At 46.4% G+C, this 19,508-nt stretch overlaps 2 pseudogenes; both read left to right on the forward strand.

The window, feature by feature from the left end:
* The window catches only part of LOC129040763 (putative uncharacterized protein FLJ44672), a 39,353-nt pseudogene extending 21,552 nt beyond the window's left edge, over positions 1-17,801 (forward strand).
* On the forward strand, positions 4,394-4,489 carry LOC129041779 (U6 spliceosomal RNA; annotated as a pseudogene).
* Positions 17,802-19,508: the final 1,707 nt, after the last annotated feature.

The following is a 19,508-nucleotide window of genomic DNA, read 5'->3' on the forward strand; positions in this document are numbered from 1 at the left end:
TACAAGGGCAGAAACTCTTAGACCTTGTTCACCGCTGTTTCTTGGGCACCTATTATAGTGCCTGGTGTATAGTAGGTGCTCAAGAAATATTTGTTAGGGGCTGATATGTTGGCTCGAGCCTGTAATCCTAGCACTTTGGGAGGAGGGGGCCAGAGGATTGCTTGTGCCCAGGAGTTCAAGGCCAGCCTGGGCAACATAGTGAGACCCTGCCTCTAGAAAAAATAAACTGGCTGGATGCGGTGGCTCATGCCTGTAATCCCAGCACTTTGGGAGGCTGAGGTGGGCAGATCATTTGAGGTCAGGAGTTCAAGACCAGCCTGGCCAACATGGTAAAACCCCATCTCTATTAAAAATACAAAAATTAACTGGGCATGGTGGCACACACCTGTAATCCCAGCTACTCGGGAAGCTGAGGGAAGAGAATCGTTTGAACATGGGAGGCAGAGGTTGCAGTGAACCGAGATTGCATACTGCACTCCAGCCTGAGCAACGTGAGACTCCATCTCAAAAAAAAGAAAAAAAGAAAAAAAATAATAAACTGAGTGTTGTGGTACCTGCCTATAATCCCAACTACTTGGGAGGCTGAAGTGGGAGGATCACTTGAGCCCAGGAGATGGAAGCTGCAGTGAGACATAATCACCCCACTGTACTTCAGCCTGTATGACAGAGGGGGGACTCTGTCTCAAAAAAAGTAAAAAAAAAAAATTATTAGTTGGGGAAAAAAAAAGAGTGAACAAGCAAAGGTGTCAGGAGAGTAGTGTGAATGTGGGTCATGTCATTAGAGTGTAGGGTCTTGGGCAGGAGTGACTGGACCTGAAGAGCAGGTTGGTGGAAGACCAGGTCATTCATCCTAAGCAGTTTGCATTGTAGCATGTAGATCAAATATCCCACGTTGGCTGCTGGTGACTGAGCTGGGCTTCCTGTTTTTGTGTTTGGTTTGACCATCACAGTGTTGGAAAAACTTCCGAAGTGAACACCTTGCAGTTTGCTACAGTTCCCCCTGGTTTCCCACATTACTTCAGCCTCCTTCCTTCATGTAGGTTGCCTGACCCCCTGAGACCTGTGTTTGCTATGCCTGCAGATGGGTGGATAGGAAGCGATTTAAGGAGGAAGATTTAATATATGAGTTATAGAAAAATAAATAGACTGGGCACAGTGGCTAAAGCCTATAATCCCAGCACTTTGGGAGGCCAAGGTGGGAGGATTAGTTTGAAACAGGAGTTCAAGACCAGCCTGGGCCACATAGCGAGACCCCTCTACAAAAAATTAAAAAATTAGCTAGGCATGATGGCATGCACCTGTAATCCCAGCTACTCGGGAGGCTGAAGTGGGAGGATAGCTTGAGCCCAGGAGTTGGAAGCTGCAGTGAGCTGTGATCTCGCCACTGCACTCCAGTCTGGGTGACAGAGTGAGACCCTATCTCAGAAAAAAAAAGCAAGAGAGAGATAAATAGATCCAGCATTGGTGGGTGTGTGCTTTTGAGTGCTCTTTAGGAGAAAATTTTATTTTAACATTTTTTTCTTCTTTAAATTTTTTACATTCTCTTTTTTTTTTTTTTTTTTTTTTTTTTTTTTTTTTTTTTTGAGATAGAGTTTTGCTTTGTTGCCCAGGCTGGAGTGCAGTGACACAGTCTCGGCTCACTGCAACTTCCACCTCCCGGGTTCAGGCGATTCTCCTGCCTCAGCCTCCAAGAAGCTGGAACTACAGGCGCATGCCACAACACCTGGCTAATTTTTGTATTTTTAGTAGAAATGGGATTTCACCATGATGGCCAGGCTAGTCTTGAACTCCTGACCTCGTTATCCCCCCTCCCGGGGCCTCCCGAAGTGCTGGGATTACAGGCGTGAGCCACCGTGCCTGGCCACATTTTTTGTATTCTAGCAAACCATTTCTTCAAAAAGGAGAAGTTAATTTCATCCAAAGAGCCCTAGGAGCAAGGGCAGACTCAGAAAATCAGAGGCACTGTAGTCAGTTTAAGCAGCTTATATCCTCGGACTGCTAAGCTGGCCAGCGCCAATCTGGGTCCATTCTCTCCTTTTTAATTTCTCAAACACACAAGCCCTGCTGGAACCTGAAGTTGGATCTGCAGTAGATCAGCATTGACTCAGCAGCCTGCTATGTTGTGAGGTATTACGCTAGGAAATGTGCAGGATACAAAATGTAACAGAAGGCTGTAATAGAGCATCTCCTGGGGAAACGAGAGCCAGAGATACAGTGGTGCCCCATGGAGACAGCCAGCTGGTATTTGGCAGTGCCTTGCGCAGTGGTGCAATCTTGGCTCACTGCAGCCTCCACCTTCCAGGTTCAAGCGATTTTCCTGCCTCAGCCTCCTTAGTACCTGGGATTACAGGGTCCACCACTGCACTCCAGCCTGGGTGACAGAGTGAGACCCTGTCTCAACACACACACACACACACACACACACACACACACACCCCCTCAGCTACAGTCTCAACACACACACACACACACACACACACACACACACACACACACACAAACCCTCAGCTACACTGCACTCCAGCCTGGGTGACAGAGTGAGACCCTGTCTCAACACACACACACACACACACACACACACACACACACACACACACACCCTCAGCTAATTTTAGTAGAGCTGGGGTTTCACCATGTTGGCCACACACACACACCCTCATCTCAGCTAATTTTCTTATTTTTAGTAGAGCTGGGGTTTCACCATGTTGGCCAGGCTGGTCTAGATCTCCTGACCTCAGGTGTTCCGCCTGCCTCGGCCTCCCAAAGTGCTGGGATTACAGGTGTGATCCATCATGCCCGGTTGAACTCCGGTTTTTCATGTTTCCCTGCAAAGGTCAGGGTCGTAGGGAGTGATTCATTCTAGCAGAACTCCCTGGTTTTTAAGGCAGGTGTTCCATTTATTAATTGACAAAGGATGCATATTTCTCCCCTCGTAACAAGATTTGGGTCCTTTTTCCAGGGCCTCCATTTCCACTGTGAGGGTTCTTGGAAAACTAAGCAGAGGACAAGGAAAAGGCTGTGAACAAGCTTGCTGGTCTCTCCCTGTCCTACAAAAGAGCATACCTCTTCTGTAACCAGAAGACCCTTTTCATTAGTCAAGGCTGGACAGACTGAGATGAGGGTGTGTGTGTGTGTGTGTGTGTGTGTGTGTGTGGGTCACCCAGGCTGGAGTGCAGTGGTGAGATCAGAGCTCACTGCAGTTTCTACTTCTTGGGCTCAAGTGATCCTCCCATTTCAGCCTCCAGAGTAGCTGGGACTATAGGAATGTGTTAACCGCACCCAGCTCATTTTCTAATTTTTTGTAGAGATGAGGTTTCACTTTGTTGCTCAGGCTGGTCTTGAACTCCTGGCCTCACGGGATCCTCCTGCCTTAGTCTCCCAGTGGGCTGGGATTATAGGTATGAGCCACCTCACCTGACCTGCGATGATTTTTCAACAATGTAGTTTCTCTTTCAGAGCCACCTAAGCTGAAGATTCCCTTGAGAACAAGTACTGTCCTGTGGTTTCATGGCCTTTCTTCCATTTGTGGTTCTTGCCAAGTGGAATTTAAATGACATCTCATCAAGATGGATAAACCCAAGTTTCCCAGTGCTGGAATATAGAAAATGGATGGACAATAAGTTCCACTCAGCACGCATAGCCCAGGTGTGGGGACCTCAACACACCTGAGCCCCAGATATCACCTTTCATTGTGAGTAGCTCTGAGATGACACTTCTGGTTGGTAAGTGCCCACTGGCAATAGTTTATGTAATAGCAAGTGAAGGAATAAATAGTCGCCAAAACATTTTCTGTTCCCAATTCCAGCATTAATTAGATTAGATAATTATTTTATGAAGAATTTTCATATGCCACAGTCCTGATCATATCTTCAAGTGAACAGAAAAATTCTATTAAAAAGTGAACCTCCTGTCTCATTCTGTTGCCCAGACTGGAGTGCAGTGGTGCAATTATGGCTCACTGCAGCTTCAACCTCCTGGGCTCAGGCAGTCCTCCTGCCTCAGCCTCACAAGTAGCTGGGACTACAGGTGCTTGTCACCACACCTTATTTTCCCGTTTTGTTTATATGTGGATTCCACAGGACTGACTTTGAAAAGTTGAATATGCGTGGATTTTGGTGTACACAGAAATGGGGGAGCTGGAACCAATCCCTCCCGTATACCAAGGGACACATTTTATCTGTTTTTACAATTATACTGTAGGATACATTATGTTCCATGGCAATGGTAATTTTTAATGACAATTTTTAATTTAGTGGAATTACCATGAAAATAATAAAAGTAGCAGCTAATATTTACTCAGCTGTTACTAGGTGCCTATAAATACCATCGATTTTTAAATTCCCCATAACTCTTCCTTATTTCACTTAACCACTCTATCTTAAATTACTCATGCTTGCTCCAGTAGCACATATACTTAAGTTGGAATAATAGATTGGCATGGCCTCTGTGCAAGAATGACATGCAAATTTGTGAAGCATTCCATATTTTTAAAAAAAAAGAGAAAAAAAAGTTACAGATTTTCACTGAGTTTGTGCATGTGACCTTTGTTTAGGTTGAATTATATCCAAAGATGACATTTCCAGAAGTGAGATTACTGTGAGTCACAGGGCATGAGCATTCTTATTAATGTAAATTAATAAGAATGTAAATTTCCGAGCTTTCAGGCATGGTGGCTGTCAGCCTATAATTCCAGCACTTTGGGAGGCTGAGGTGGGAGGATTGCTTGAAGCCAGGAGATGGAGGAGGCAGTATAATGAGTCACTGTTTGTATTATTTAAAAAAAAATGCCAAGCTTTATTCTGGAAGGCTTATATACAATTTAAACATCACTAATAGTATAAGAAAATGCCCATTTCACTGCACCTTTGCTGGCACAGGGTATTATAATTTAACAGGTTATTTTCTGTTTGATTATTTTTGATAAATAAAAGACCTCATAGTACTTTGTCACTCCTTTTTTTTTTTTTTTTTTAATTAGACACAGTCTCGTTCTGTCACCCAGGGTGGGGTGCAGTGGCACGATCTCGGCTCACTACAACCTCTGCCTCCCAGGTTCAAGTGATTCTCCTCCCTCAGCCTCCTGAGTAGCTGGGATTACAGGCGCACACCACCACGCCCGGCTAATTTTTGTATTTTTAGTAGAGATGGGGTTTCACCGTGTTGATCAGGCTGGTCTCAAATGCCTGACCTCATGATCTACCCTCCTTGGCCTCCCAAAATGCTGGGATTACAGGTGTGAGCCACTGTGCCTTGCCTATTTGTCACATTTCAATATCTTTCCTTATGTTAGCTTATTAGCTTTATTTCTTTATTGTCCTTTTTTTTTTTTTTTTTTTTTTTTTTTTGAGACGAAGTCTTGCTCTGTTTTCCAGGTCACTGCAGCCTTGACCTCCTGGGCTCAGGTGATCCTTCTACCTCAGCAGTTGGGACTGTAGGCACATGCGGCACCATACCTGGCCAATTTTTTTTTATTTTTAATAGAGACAAGGTCTCACTTTGTTTCTTAGGCCGGTCTGGAACTCCTGGCCTCAAGCAATCCCCCCACCGCCCCCTCCCAAAGTGCTGGTTTTATAAGCATGAGCCACCATGCCTGGGCTGTCCATGTCTTTTCCATTTATAGAGTTAATGTGTCTTTTACTAATTCAGTGATCTATTTAATCTTTTATGAAATTATAAAAATAGTAAATATTTTTAAATAAAGAAGTGAAAAATTTCCTTCGCTGTTTAGACCCATAATCTTATCTCAGAAAATAATTGCTGTTGAGAAAATGGGCGATATTCTTCAGAATACATATAGGCTGATTGAACATCACTTCACATTTTCATATTTTGTGGACATTTGTGCCAATACCTATTGATCTATCTTAATCCTTTTCATGGTTGCATAATATTTTATTATATGAATGTATCACAATTTACCAGTCAGGTGCCGTAGGCGTTTAGGTTACTTCTGATATTTGCTTCGAGCTCTTTATATAGTTAAAAATTAACCTCCTCAACCAGGTGTGGCAGCTCACACCTATAATCCCAGCATGTTGGAAGGCTGAGGTGAGAGAACTGCCTGAGGGTAGGAGATCACCACCAGCCTGGTCAACATAGCGACACTTTGTCTCTACTAAAAATTAAAAAAAAAAGTGAGCTAGATACTGTGGTGTACACCTGTAGTCCCAGCTACTGGGGAGGCTGAGACTGGAGGATCACTTGAGCCTAGAAGGTTGAGGCTGCAGAAAGCTATGATCACACCACTGCACTTTAGCTTTGGTAACAAAGTAGGACTGCGTTTCTTAAATAAAATAAAAATTTGGTGGGAATATTGCTCAAGCTCTGGAGGTTGAGGCTGCAGTGAACTGTGATCGCACCACTGCAGTCCAGCCTAGGCAATAGAGCAAGCAAGACCCTTTCTCAAAAAATATAATATAAAATAAAATAAAATAACCCTTTATAATTCCCGGTAACACCTTCTCTCCTACGTTTCTCCTAGAAGCCCTTGAATTTTGTTTTTCACATACCATTTAAAACTTTTTAAGTACTGATGTCTGTCTGTGTCATCCCTCTTTTTTTTTTTTTTTTAAATAATGTCATTGTCACTTCCAGCTGGATCTACCATGAAAGACTTCAGAGTCCAGGAAGAGAGACTGACTGGGCAACATGTTATTCAGGTACAGAAAGACTTGGACTGTGACTCAAACGTGATCAAATAATAGTGTATGCAAAAATGATCAAATAATAGTGTATGCATCAAGTGCAATGGGAAGCTCTTTGGAGGGTGAGAGAAGCTTCCAGTTAAGGTGACATTAAAGCCAGGTCCTGAAAGATGAGGAAGAGTTGTATGAGAGTGGGGAGGGAAGGGGGAGGTGGAAGGATGGGGATTGGGCTGGGATGGGGTGAAGTGAGCTGCTAAGGCAGAGAAACCAGCACTGTACAAACCTGGACAATGAAGATGGCACATTTTGTTCAGGGAATGGTGAATTAAGTGTGGCAGGAATGCTTTGGAGAGACAGTCATTTGCTTGTATGGAATTTTGCCCGAGAGACCTTACTGCAGTTTCTAATCTTTTGATGTTATCATCCATCACTGTCCTTGTCAAATAGTTTGGAATAGGTATGATGATCACTGTAACATCAAGCATAATATTTCGTTAATTCTCACAGAATCACAGGTAGGTGCCACAGTTATCCCCATTTTATGAATGAAGTGATGACTTAGGAATAATGGGTGATTTGCCCAAGCTCACCTGGATATTAAGACTGAATCAAATGTTGGGTCTGGTCTGACTTTAATGTTTGCTTTGTTCATGAGCACCACGTATTGCCTCTCCTGTGCGGTTAAGCAGGTAGACAGGTGACAGAAAAGCCCATGTTTGTCTCCATTCACACACTTCCAACTGAATGTATGTATGGAGTTTCTATACCAAATTCTCCAATGCTCTGGATATTAACTGAGTATCCCACGATTTTATTCTGACACTACCTAGAGTTAGCACAGACCCCACAAATTAGGGGCTCAGTCCCATGAGACTATGCTCACCTCAGATGCCAGTGGCAAGTCCTAGGTTGTCACCTGTACTTTTGACCAACCTGTTACAAATCAGGGGTTCCCATGACCCTCTTCTTGGGTTTAATAATTTGCTAGAACAGTTTACAGAACTCAGAAAAACAGTTTCTTTTCTTTTTTTCTGAGAGAGAGGGTCTCATTTTGTTGCCCAGGCTGGTGTGCAGTGGTGCAGTCATAGCTCACTGCAGCCTTGATTGTCTGGGCTCCAGTGGTTCTCCCACCTCATCCTCCCTAGTAGCTGAGACTACATGCCTGCACCACCACATCTGGCTAATTTATTTTTTGTATAGATGGGGTCTTGTTGTGTTGCCCAGGCTGGCCACAAATTCCTGGGCTCAAGTGATCCTCCCACCTCAGCCTCTTAAAGTGCTGGGATTACAGATGTGAGCCACCGCATCTGGGCAGTTCATTTCCTATTACTGGTTCATTGTAAAGGATACATCTCAGAAACAGCCAATGAAAAAGACGTACATGCTGGATGTGGTGGCTCATGCCTGTAATCCCAGCACTTTGGGAGGCCGAGGTGGGAGGATCACTTAAACTCAGGAGTTTGAGACCAGCCTGGGTAACATGGTGAAATCCTGTCTCTACAAAAAATTAAAAAATAATAATAATAACCAGGTGTGGTGTTGTGCACCTGTAGTTCCAGCTACTAGGGAAGCTGAAGTGAGAGGATACCTTGAGCTGGGGACTGGGGAGGCTTAGGTTACAGTGAGCTGAGATTGTGCCACTGCACTCTAGCCTGGAAAAAGAGCCAGACACTGTCTCAGAAAAAAGAAAGATGCCGAGGGCAAGGTAAGTTAGGAGGGACAGAGAGCTCCCATGCCCTCTGTTGAACATGCCACCCTCCCAGCATCTCCTGTGTTCAGCAACCCCGGAAGCTCTGCAAACCCTGTTCAGGGTGTTTATGGAGGCTTTATTATGCAAGCATGATTGATAAAATCTTTGGCTGTTGGTGATTAAGTCAGTTTCTAGCCCCTCTTCCTCCTGGATTTCAGTGCATGAAGCTGAAAGTTCCAATCCTCTTATCCTGTGGTTGCTTCCTCTGGCAATCAGCTGTCCTCCTGAAGAAATCTAGGAGTTTGCAGTCACCCAGTCATCTCAACAACATCCCCAAATGCATTCTTACCATGCTGGAGATCCCAAAGTTCTTAGAGGCTCTTGTGTTAGAAACCTGGGACCAAGACCGAATGTTAAAACAAAAGATACTCCTGTCACGTCTGTCACTGAGGTCTTTGTAAGAGCTTTAGAAGCTCTGTGCCAGGAACCAGGGACAGAGATTAAATATATATTTCTTTTCTTGAGACAGAATCTCCCTGTGTCATCCAGGCTGGAGTGCAGTCATGTGATCATAGCTCACTATAGCTTTGACCTCCTGAGATCAAGCGATCCTCCCACCTCAGCCTCCCAAGTAGCTGGGACTACACATGCATGTCACCCATGCCCAGCTCATTTTTGTAGAAATGAGATTTAGTTATGTCACCCAGGCTGATCTCAAACTCCTGGGCTAAAGCAATCATCTCACCTCAGCCTGTCAAGTAGCTGGGACTACAGATGCACACCACCATGTCTGGCTAATACTTATTTTTATTTTTTTCTAGAGGTGGAGTCTCGCTATGTTGTTCAAGCTACTTTTAAACTCCGGGCCTCAAGTGTTCCTCCTGCCTTGACCTCCCAAAGTGTTGGGATTATGGGTGGGAGCCACCATGCCCAGCAATCACAAGGGTCTTTATAAAAGAAAGAGAGTAGGAGAGTCAGAATAGGAGCAGGAGATGTGATGGAAGCAGAGGTAAGAGAGGGAGATTTGAAGATGCTTCACTTCTGGCTTTGAAGATGGAGTTAGGGGCTGTGATCTAAGGAATAGGGGTGGCTTCTAGAAGCTGGAAAAGCCAAGAGAACATTTTAGAGTCTCCAGAAGGAATGCAGCCCTGCTGACACCTTGACTTTAGCCTTAATAGACCTAGTTTGTGCTTCTGGCCCCCAGGACTGTAAGATGGTAGAGTTGTGGTGTTTTAAGCCACTAAATGTAGGAAACTGCAAACTATGTTGCAGCAGCAAGAAGAAATGAACATGAAGCCAGGCATGATGGCTCATGCCTGTAATCCCAGCACTTTAGGAATTTAGGCAGGAGGATCACTTGAGGCCAGGAGTTCAAGACCAGCTTGGGCAACATAGTGAGACCTTGTCTCTACAAAAAATGAAAAAATTGGCCAGGTGCAGTGGCTCACACCTGTAATCCCAGCACTTTGAGAGGCCAAGACAAGCAGATCACCTGAGGTCAGGAGTTCAGGACCAGCCTGGCCAACATTGTGAAACCCTATCTTACTAAAAATACAAAAATTAGCCGGGCACGGTGGCACGCACCTGTAATCCCAGCTACTTGGAAGGCTGAGGCAGGAGAATCACTTGAATCCAGGAGGTGGAGGTTGCAGTGAGCTGGGATCACATCATTGCACTCCAGCCTGGGAAAGAAGAGTGAAACTCTGTCTCAAAATAAAATAAAATACTAAGCAAATTAGCCAGGCATGATGGCATACACCTGTAGTCCCAGCTACTAGGGAGGCTGAGGTGGGAGGATTGCTTGAGCCTGGGAATTTGAGGTTGCAGTGAGCTGTGATTTCACCACTGCACTCCAGCCTTGGTGACAGAGTGAGATCTTGTCCAAAAAAAAAAAAAGAGAGAGAAAGCAAAGCAAGAAGAAATGAGCATGGTGGGCATGGGGACAGATGGCAATGTTGAATAGAATGGTCAGGGTTGGCCTGCTAAGTGAAAATTGAGCAAAGACTTGGAGGAGAAGGAGCTGGCCAAGGTGCTAAGGGAAGAGGATTGTAGGCAGAAACAACAGGATAAAGTGAGGTGTGTCTGAGGCTCCGGAAGGAGGCCTGTGGAGCACGAGAGAGGGAGAGAATTAGGGGAGGGGGCCAGGGAGTTGCTGGGTGGGGATCAGTACAGATCACATAAGCCCTGGGAGGTTATTGCTAGGGCTTTGGCTTTTACTCTTGACTCAGATGGGAGCTGCGGGAGGGTTCTGAGCAGAGAGGTGACATGATCTGTCTCCCGATTTAAAAGCATTCTCTTGGCTTTTGAGTCTGAGAAAGACTGTGGGAAGATGTGGGTAGAAGCATGGGGGCCAAGCTTTGGCAACATCCAGGCGGGAGGTGATGGTGGTCCTGAGCAGGGTCATGGTGGTGGTGAGAGATGGTCAGAGGGGAGAAGTAGGGGAGGAGGCCAGGGAGTTGCTGGGTGGGGATCTTTAGTACATGTCGAAGACAGTCAACAGGATTTCCTGACAGACTGGATATTGGGTGTGAGAGAAGGCAGGGGTCAAGGTTGAGTTTGATTCTTAATGAATTCTTAAGTAATTTTAAAGAACACTACTGCCTTTCCCAATCCTACCAAGTATGGGATGCTAGATAAAAGAAATCTCTTCAGGCTCATTGCAGTGGCTCATGCCTGTAGTCCCAGCTGTTTGGGAAGCAGAGATGGGAGTGTCTTTTAAGGGCAGGAGTTCAAGACCAGCCTGGGCAACATAGCAAGACCTCCTCTCTACAGAAATATTTTTCAAAATATTTAATAAAATAAAATAAACGTAGGTAGGCATGGTGATGTGTACTTGTAGCTCCAGCTCAGAAGGCTGAGGTGGGCAGATCTTGAGGTCAGGAGTTTGAGGTCAGTTTGGGCAACATAGCAAGACCCCTCACTCTACAAAAAATTTAAAAAATAGCCAGCTATGGGGGCACTCAGTTGTAGAACCAGCTACTGGGGAGCTGAGGCAGGAAGATGGCTTGAGCCCAGGTCAAGGCTGCAGTGAGCTATAAGTGTACAACTGCACTCCAGTCTGGTTGACAGAACAGGACCTGTCTCACAATACAAATAAAATAATGAAATCTCAAGTCAGAGGCTTTGGGCTCTGCAGCCCTTGCAACCCCGGAGCCCGTGCAGTGGGGTTTGCGTTGCTGGGAATGAGGAGACCCCCGTCTAATGTTGTTGCCTGACTAATCAGTGCTTTAAAAAATATATTAATCGGCTGTAATCTCAGCACTTTGGGAGACCCAGGTGGGTGGATCACCTAAGGTCAAGAGTTCCAGACCAGCCTGGCCAACATGGCAAAACCCCGTCTCTACTAAAAAAATACAAAATTTAGCCAGGCATGGTGGGCACCTGTAATCCCAGCTACTTGGGAGGCTGAGGCAGGAGAATCGCTTGAACCCAGGGGACAAAGGTTGTAGTGAGCTGAGATCGCGCCACTTCATTCCAGCCTGGGCAAAAGAGCAAGACTTCGTCTCAAAAAAAATGTATTATATCAGTATGTAATGGTTTTATTATTAATATGTAATGAATATAAAATATTTTTAAAATTTTGTCTTGTATTATATCAACATGTAATGGTTTTATTAACGAATGTGATGAATAATATTTTAAAATTTTTATCTTATTTTCTAATTTTAATATAATTATTTATATAAAGTCTTAGAGATCTTCAATAAAGTTAAAAAATGTAAAGAGATGCTAGACCCCAAAAGGTTGAGAACTTCTAGTTTAGAAATATTCAGAGTAAGCCACATACAATTTGCTACTTGAACTATTTTCTTTCTTTCTTTTTTTGTTTTAGGAGGTGGGGACTCACCCTGTCACCCAGGCTGGAGTACATTGGTCCCGTCACAGTTCACTGCAGCCTTGAACTCCTGGGCTAAGGATCCTCCTGCTTCAGCCTCCTGAGTAACTGGGACTGTAGGTATACATGACGACACCTGGCTAATTTTTAAATATTTTTGTAGGCATGGGGCCTCACTTTGTAGGCCAGGCTGGTGTCAAACTCTTGGACTCAAGTGACCCTTCCACCCCTGCCTCCCATCCTAGAGGGACTGAATGAGCACTTGTTCAATTTTCTAAAAAAATAAAAAATTTCTGAAGGCTATGGGATGATGGCAGGAAGATGAAAGTAGGAAAACAAGAATAAATTCAAATGACTTATTCACACATGTTCTTTTGACAACAAGAAGAACCTTTAGTATATACGTTCCTTACAAACAAACAAAAGGCACATAAACAATGTTGTATAGGAGCTTCAACACACACTACAATATTCCCATTTTGCTGACATCAGTTTTGGAAATTTTTCGTGGTTTACTTGACTATCACTATTAGTATTTTGCTTCTCTAATTATTTTTATCAACTTCCTCATCTGTTAACTTCTCTCCAAGGTATGTCATATCGTGATATACTGCTGCTGCACGAACATGGCCAATGTCTTCCTATTAAACCTGTAGAATGTTTCCCTAATTTATTTTTTTATCCTTTGTCTCTGTGTTTTGCATTTTTCTTACCTTTATTGTCAGAAACTCCAGAAAGTCAATCGTACTAATTTATCACCTTTTGCTTCATTAATTTATACTTTGCTTATATATGGAATTTTGCCCAACAGACCTCGTTACAATTTCTAACCTGTTTTGTTTTGTTTCTGAGACAGGGTCTCGCTCTATTGTCCAGGCTGGAGTGTAGTAGTGCTATCACAGCTGACTGCAGCCTCAACCTCCCAGGCTCAAGCAATCCTCCCACCTCAGCCTCCCACGTGACTGAGACCATAGGTGCTTGCCACTATGCCTAGCTCATATTTGGACTTTTCCTATAAGTGGGTTCCAGAGGGGTAACTGCGAAATGTGAGTATGCATGGATTTTGGTATATGCAGAGATGGGGGGCTGGAACTAATCCTCTCTGTATACCGAGGGACGACTGTATATGTTTGTACAGTTATGCTGTAGGACATACTGTTCCATAGCCTTAAAAGTAATAATTTTTAATGACAAATGATTTTTAGTTGAGTGGAATAATAATAATATTGATAAAAGTAGCAGCTGGCCAGGTGTGGTGGCTCACACCGATAATCACAACACTTTGGGAGGCTGAGACAGGAGGATGGCTTGAGGCCAAGAGTCGGAGACAGGCCTCAGAAACAAAGGGAGTCACCATCCCTACAGAAAAATACATGAATTAGCCTAGTGTGTGGTAGCATGTTCCTGTAGTCCCAGCTACTTGGGAGGCTGAAGTGGGAGGATCACTTGAGCCCAGGGAGGCTGAGACTGCAATGAGTCATGATCAGGCCTCTGCACTCCAGCCTGGGTGACAGAGTGAGACCCTGTATCAAAACAACAAAAAAGTAGCAGCTAACATCACCTTACCTTTTACTAGGTGCCTATAAATATCATAGTATAATTTCTTATAACTGTTTCATATTTCACTTAATTACTCTGTCTTCAATTACTCCCAGATTTTCACTGTGTTTGTACAGATGACCTTTTGTTTAGATTGAATTGTCTTCCCAAGGTATTTCCAGAAGTAAGATTACTGTGAGTCATGGTGAATGGACATTCTCATTGCCCTTGCTGTAAATTGACAAGGTTTTGGGTGCCTCCCAGCTATTATCCCAGCACTTTGGGAGGCTAAGGCAGGAGGATTGCTTGAAGCCAAGAGTTGGAGGAGGCAGTATGGTGAGACCGTGTCTCTATTATTTTAAAAAATTGCCAAGCTTTACCCTGGAAGGCTTATATACAATTTTAAAACCCCTCATAGTATAAGAAAGTGCCCATTTCACTGCACCTTTGCCAGCACAGGGTATTATAATTTAATAAATTATTTTTTGTTTGATTATTTAAAATAGATAAAAGGCCTCATATTTATTTGTCACATTTCAATATCTTTTCTTAGCTTATTGGCTCTATTTCTTTTCTGTCTGTAAATGGTAGTTGTTGTTGTTGTTTTGTTCTTTGAGACAGGGTCTTGCTCTGTCACCTAGGCTTGACTGTAGTGGCATAATCATGACTCACTGTAGCCTTGACCTCCCAGGTTCAAACTACCCTCCCACTTCAGCTTCCCAAGTAGCTGGGACTACAAGTGTGCACCACCACTCCCAGCTAATTTTTTTCTTTTCTTGCATAGAGACAGGGTCTCACTGTGTTGTCCAGACTGGTCTCTAGCTCCTGGCCTTAAGCAATCCTCCTGCATTAGCTTCTCAAATTGCTGGAATTTCAGGCATGAGCCACCATGCCTGGCCTGGGCTAGTCCTATATTCTCTAGAGTTCTCTTTACTTTGTGCTAGCCAATCTCTCATTATGCTGTTCACCTGTTATAATGAATAATTCTCTGTATTAAATTTTATCACTTTAAACTTTTGAGTGGTTTATGCTTCCTGATTGGACTCTGACTAATATGCTAGGAAGGGTCCCAGGAGATAAACCCACACAGATGGGATTTGGGCATAGGATTGGTTTCCCAAGGGGCAGTGCTGAGCTCTTTGCCAGTGGGAAATGGGATGCTGGTGATTTCCAGGAAGTGACCTCACAATGACTCAAGCTACCACTTACGTTGATTGTGATGAAATGCCAGCTGAGGCACATGCCTTGGGAGCTAAGTGGTTGCTGTACTTGACCACTATGAAGACTAGTGTGGGAAGGGTCGTTTTGGATGCACTTGAGCAGGGGTCCCCAACCCCTGAGCCATGGAGCCGTAAGGAGCCACACAGCAGGAGGTGAGTGGTGTCGAGTGAGGGAAGCTTCGTCTGTATTTACAGCCACTCCCCTTTGCTCACATTCCCGCCTGAGCTCCACCTTCTCAGATCAGCAGCAGCATTAGATTCTCATAGGAGAACGCATCCTGTTGCGAACCGTGCATGTGAGAGATCTAGGTTGCGCTGTCTTTATGAGAATCTAATACCTATTGATCTGTCACTTTCTCCCATCACGCTCAGATGGGACCATCTAGTTGCAGGAAAACAAGCTTAACACGCCCACTGATTCTACATTATGGTGAGTTCTATAATTATTTTATTATATATTACAGTGTAATAATGGAAATAAAGTGCCTAATAAATGTAATGTGCTTAAATCTTTTGGCCCAGCTCCTACCTCCCGGCAGCCTCTCCAGGCCCAGAACTTTCTCCAGTCAGCCTCTACAGACCAAGCTCATGACTCACAGTGGCCTATTTAGGCCCATACCCTACCTCACGGCAGTCTCCGCAGATGAGGCTACTGCCTCACAACAGCCTCCACAGGCACAGCTCCATCGTTAGAATGGCCTCTTTAGACCCAGCTCCTGCCTCCCAGCCTTCTCTCCAGGCCCTGAACTTTCTCAAGTCGACCTCACCAGGCCCAACTCCTGCCACTCATTGGCCTCCCAAGGGCCAGCTTTTGCCTCACGGCCACCTTCCAAGACCCAGCTCCTGTTTTACAGTGGCCTCTTGAGGCCCATCTTCTGACTCCCGGCAGCCTGTACAGGCCCAGCTCCTGCCTTACAACGGCCTCTTTAGTCCCAGCTCCTGCCTCTTTGCAGGAGGCCCAAATGTCCTCAAGTCCAGGCCACAAAATCCAGGGCCAAAATGTCCACAAGTCGGCCTCTCAAGGCCCAGCTCCTGCCTTTCGTTGACATCTCCAGGCCCAGCTGCTGCCCCCAGGTGGCCTCTACAGGCCGTGCTCTTTCTTCTGACTGTGTCTGGAGGTCCAACTCCTGCCTCAGAACAACCTCTTTTGGCTCAGCTCCTGCCCAGCTCCTAGTGGCCTTTGTAGGCCCAAAACTGCCTCAAGTCAAGCTTTCCAGGCCCACCTTCTGCCTCCCAATGGCCTGGACAGGCCCAGCTCCTGCGTGACAATGGCCTCTCCAGGCCCAGCTTTTGCCTCACAGAGGCCTTCCCCAAACAAGGTCCTACCTGCCTCCCAGCAGCCTCAACAGGCCCAGATCCTGCCTCACACTAATCTCATTAGTCCCAGCTCATGCCTCACGGTGGCCTCTCCAGGCCCAGCTCCTGCCCCTCGACAGGCTGTCCGTGCCCGAAACTTCCTCAAGTCGGCCTCTCCAGGCACAGCTCCTGCCTAACATTGGCCTCTTTAGGCACAGATCATGCCTTGGTGGCCTCTCCGGGCCCAGCTCCTGCATCCCAGCAGCTTCTCTAGACCGAGAACTTTCTCAACTCTGCCATTCCGGGCCCAACTCGTGCCTTCCGTCGGCCTCTACAGGTTCAACCTCTGCCTCACAGCAGATTTTCCCGGCCCAGCATGTGCCTCACCGCAACCCCCTAGGCCAAGCTCCTGCCTTTCAGCAGCCTCTACAGGCCCCACTCCTACCTCAATGGCCTCTCTAGGGCAAGCTTATGCCTCACAGTGGCCATTCTGGCCCAGCTTTTGCCTTTTGGCAGCATCTCCAGACCCAGAACTTCCTCAAGTGGGCCTCTCCAGGCCCAGCTCTTCCTCCTGGCGGCCTCCGCAGGCCCAGACTGTTGTCAAGTCGGCCTGTCCAGGGTCAGCTCCTGCCTCCAAGTCGTCCTCAAGTCGGCCTCCCCAGGCCCAGCTCTGGCCTCTCAGCGGCCTCTCCGGGTGCAAAAGTTCCTCGAGTCAGCCTCTCCAGGCCCAGCTCCTCCTGCCTCCCAGTGACCTCTTTCAGCCCAGCCCAGCTCATGCCTCCCGGCGTCCTTCCCAGGCCCCGCTTTTGACTTTCGGCGGCCTCTGCAGGCCCGAATTTGACCTCCAGTCGGCCTCTCCAGGCCCGGCCTCCTGCCTCCCGAAGGCCTGCACAGGCCCAGCCTCTGCCTCACGGCGGACTCTCCACGCCCAGCTAGCTCTCACCTCACTGCGGCCTCCCCAGTCCAAAGCTCCTGCCTTTCCGCCGCTTCGGCAGGCCCGGCTCCCGCCTGCCAGTGGCCTCTTCAGGCCCATGGGGCTCATTCCTCACAATGGCCTTTCCAGGCCCAGTTTTTCCCTTCCGGCGGCCTCTCCGGGCCCAGAACCTCCTCAAGTTGGCCTCTCCAGACCCACTTGCAGCCTCCCGGCGTCCTCTCCGGGCCCAGCTCTTCCGCCCAGCTGCGTCTCCAGGCCCGACTCCGGCCTCCCAACAACCTCTTTGGACTCAGCGCCTGCCCAGCTCCTGGTGGCCTTGGTCGGCCCACAGCTTCCTCAGGCCAAGCTCCCCAGGCCCAGCTCAGGCCTCATGGTGGCCTCTCCAGGCTCAGCTCCTGCCTTCCAACGGCGTCTCCAGGCCCCAAACGGCGTCCGGTCGGTGGGCTCCTCCAGGCCCAGCTTGGGCCTCCCGGCGACCTCTGCAGGCCCAAGTCGTCCTGAAGTAAGCCTCTCCAGGCCCAGCTCCGGCCTCCCAGCAAGCAAGCTCTTTTGGCTCAGCTCCTGCCCAGCTCCCGCCAGCCTTTGTAGACCCCGAACTTTATGTCATAGTGTGTATCAATATTTCATTCCTTCTATGGCAGTATTCCATGGTAGAGACACACTGCATTTTGTTTATCTGTTCATCAGTTGGTAGATATTTGGATTGTTTCCATGTGTTCCATGTATTGGTCATTATGAATAATGCTGCTATGAAGATTGTTGTACAAGTTTTTGTGTGGACATATATTTTTATTTTTCTGGGATATATGCCTAGGAGTGAAATTGTTGCATTATAGGATGACTGTACATTTAGCCTTTTGAGAAACTGCCAGACTGTTTTCTAAAGTGGCTACACCAGTTGGGTGCGATGGCTCACACCTGTAATCCCAGCTACTCAGGAGGCTCAGCTAGGAGGATGGCTTGAGCCCGTGAATTCAAGACCAGCCTGGGCAAGATAGTGAAACCCTGTCTTGATTTTTAAAAAATCCAATTAAAATAACAAGAAAAGAAATACCCAAACAAAATGGTTACACGATTTTATGTTCCCACCAGTAATGTATGTGGATTCCAATTCCTCCACATCTGCACTGACATTTTTTTTTTTCTAGTTAGGGGCTTGCTCTGTCTCTCAGGCTGCAGTGCAATGATGCCATCACAGTTCACTGCAGCCTTGACCTCCCAGGCACAAGTGATTCTCTCATCTCAGCCTCCTGAGTAGCTGAAAATTACAGGTGTACGCCACCATGCCTGGCTAATTTTTATATTTTTTTTGTAGTGATGGGATTTTACCATGTTGCCCAGGCTAGTCTCATACTCCTGGCCTCAAGTGATCTGCCCACCTCAGCCTCCCTAAGTTCTGGAATTACAGGCTGCCACCATGCCCGGCCTTCACCAACATTTGCCATTATCTGTTTTTTTTTTTTCCTTTATACCTTAAGGCAGTATAAGAGCAAGTGTCTTCAATTATAGGAAACAGTATAATCCCAGGGCATTGGGAGGCTAAGACAGGAAGATGTCTTGATGCCAGGAGGTTTGTTGTTGTTGTTGTTGTTTTTGACAGAGTCTCGCTCTGTCACCCAGGGTGGAGTGCAGTGATGGGGTCCACTGCAACCTCCGCCTCCCAGGTTCAAGTGATTCTCCTGCCTCAGCCTCCCGAGTAGCTGAGACTACAGGTATACGCCACTACTGCCCAGCTAATTTTTGTATTTTTGGTAGAGTCAGAGTTTCACCATGTTGGCCAGGCTGGTCTCGAACTCCAGACTTCAGGTGATTTGCCTGCCTCAGCCTCCCAAAGTGCTGGGATTACAAGCATGAGCCACCATGCCCAGCCTCATGCCAGGAGTTTTAGACTAGCCTGGGCAACCTAGCAAGACCTTGTCTCTACAGAATATTTAAAAATTGGCCAAATGTGGTGGTGCCTGTGTATAGTCTCTCTCCCCCTCTCTTTTTTTTTCTTTCTAACTTTTTGTGACATGGTCTGTCTCTGTCACCCAGGCTGAAGTGCAGTGGTGTGATCATGGCTCACTGCAGCCTGAAACTCCTGGGATCAAGTGATCAATCCTCCCACCTCATCCTACCAAGTAGTAGGGACCACAGGTGTATGCCACCCAGGTCTTGCTATGTTGCCCAGGCTGGTCTTGAGCTCCTGGCCTCAAGCAATCCTCTCACCTTGGCCCCCCACAGTGCAAGGATTACAGGTATGAGCCACCATGCCTGGCTCCTATCCTGCCTATTGAGAACCAAAAGAAGGATCCAAATTCTCCTTAGCTCAACTCGAGCCATTTCCTGATTGCTTCATCAGCAAGGAGCT

This window comes from Pongo pygmaeus, chromosome 6 (genome assembly GCF_028885625.2).
Source record: "Pongo pygmaeus isolate AG05252 chromosome 6, NHGRI_mPonPyg2-v2.0_pri, whole genome shotgun sequence".
NCBI lineage: Eukaryota > Metazoa > Chordata > Mammalia > Primates > Hominidae > Pongo > Pongo pygmaeus.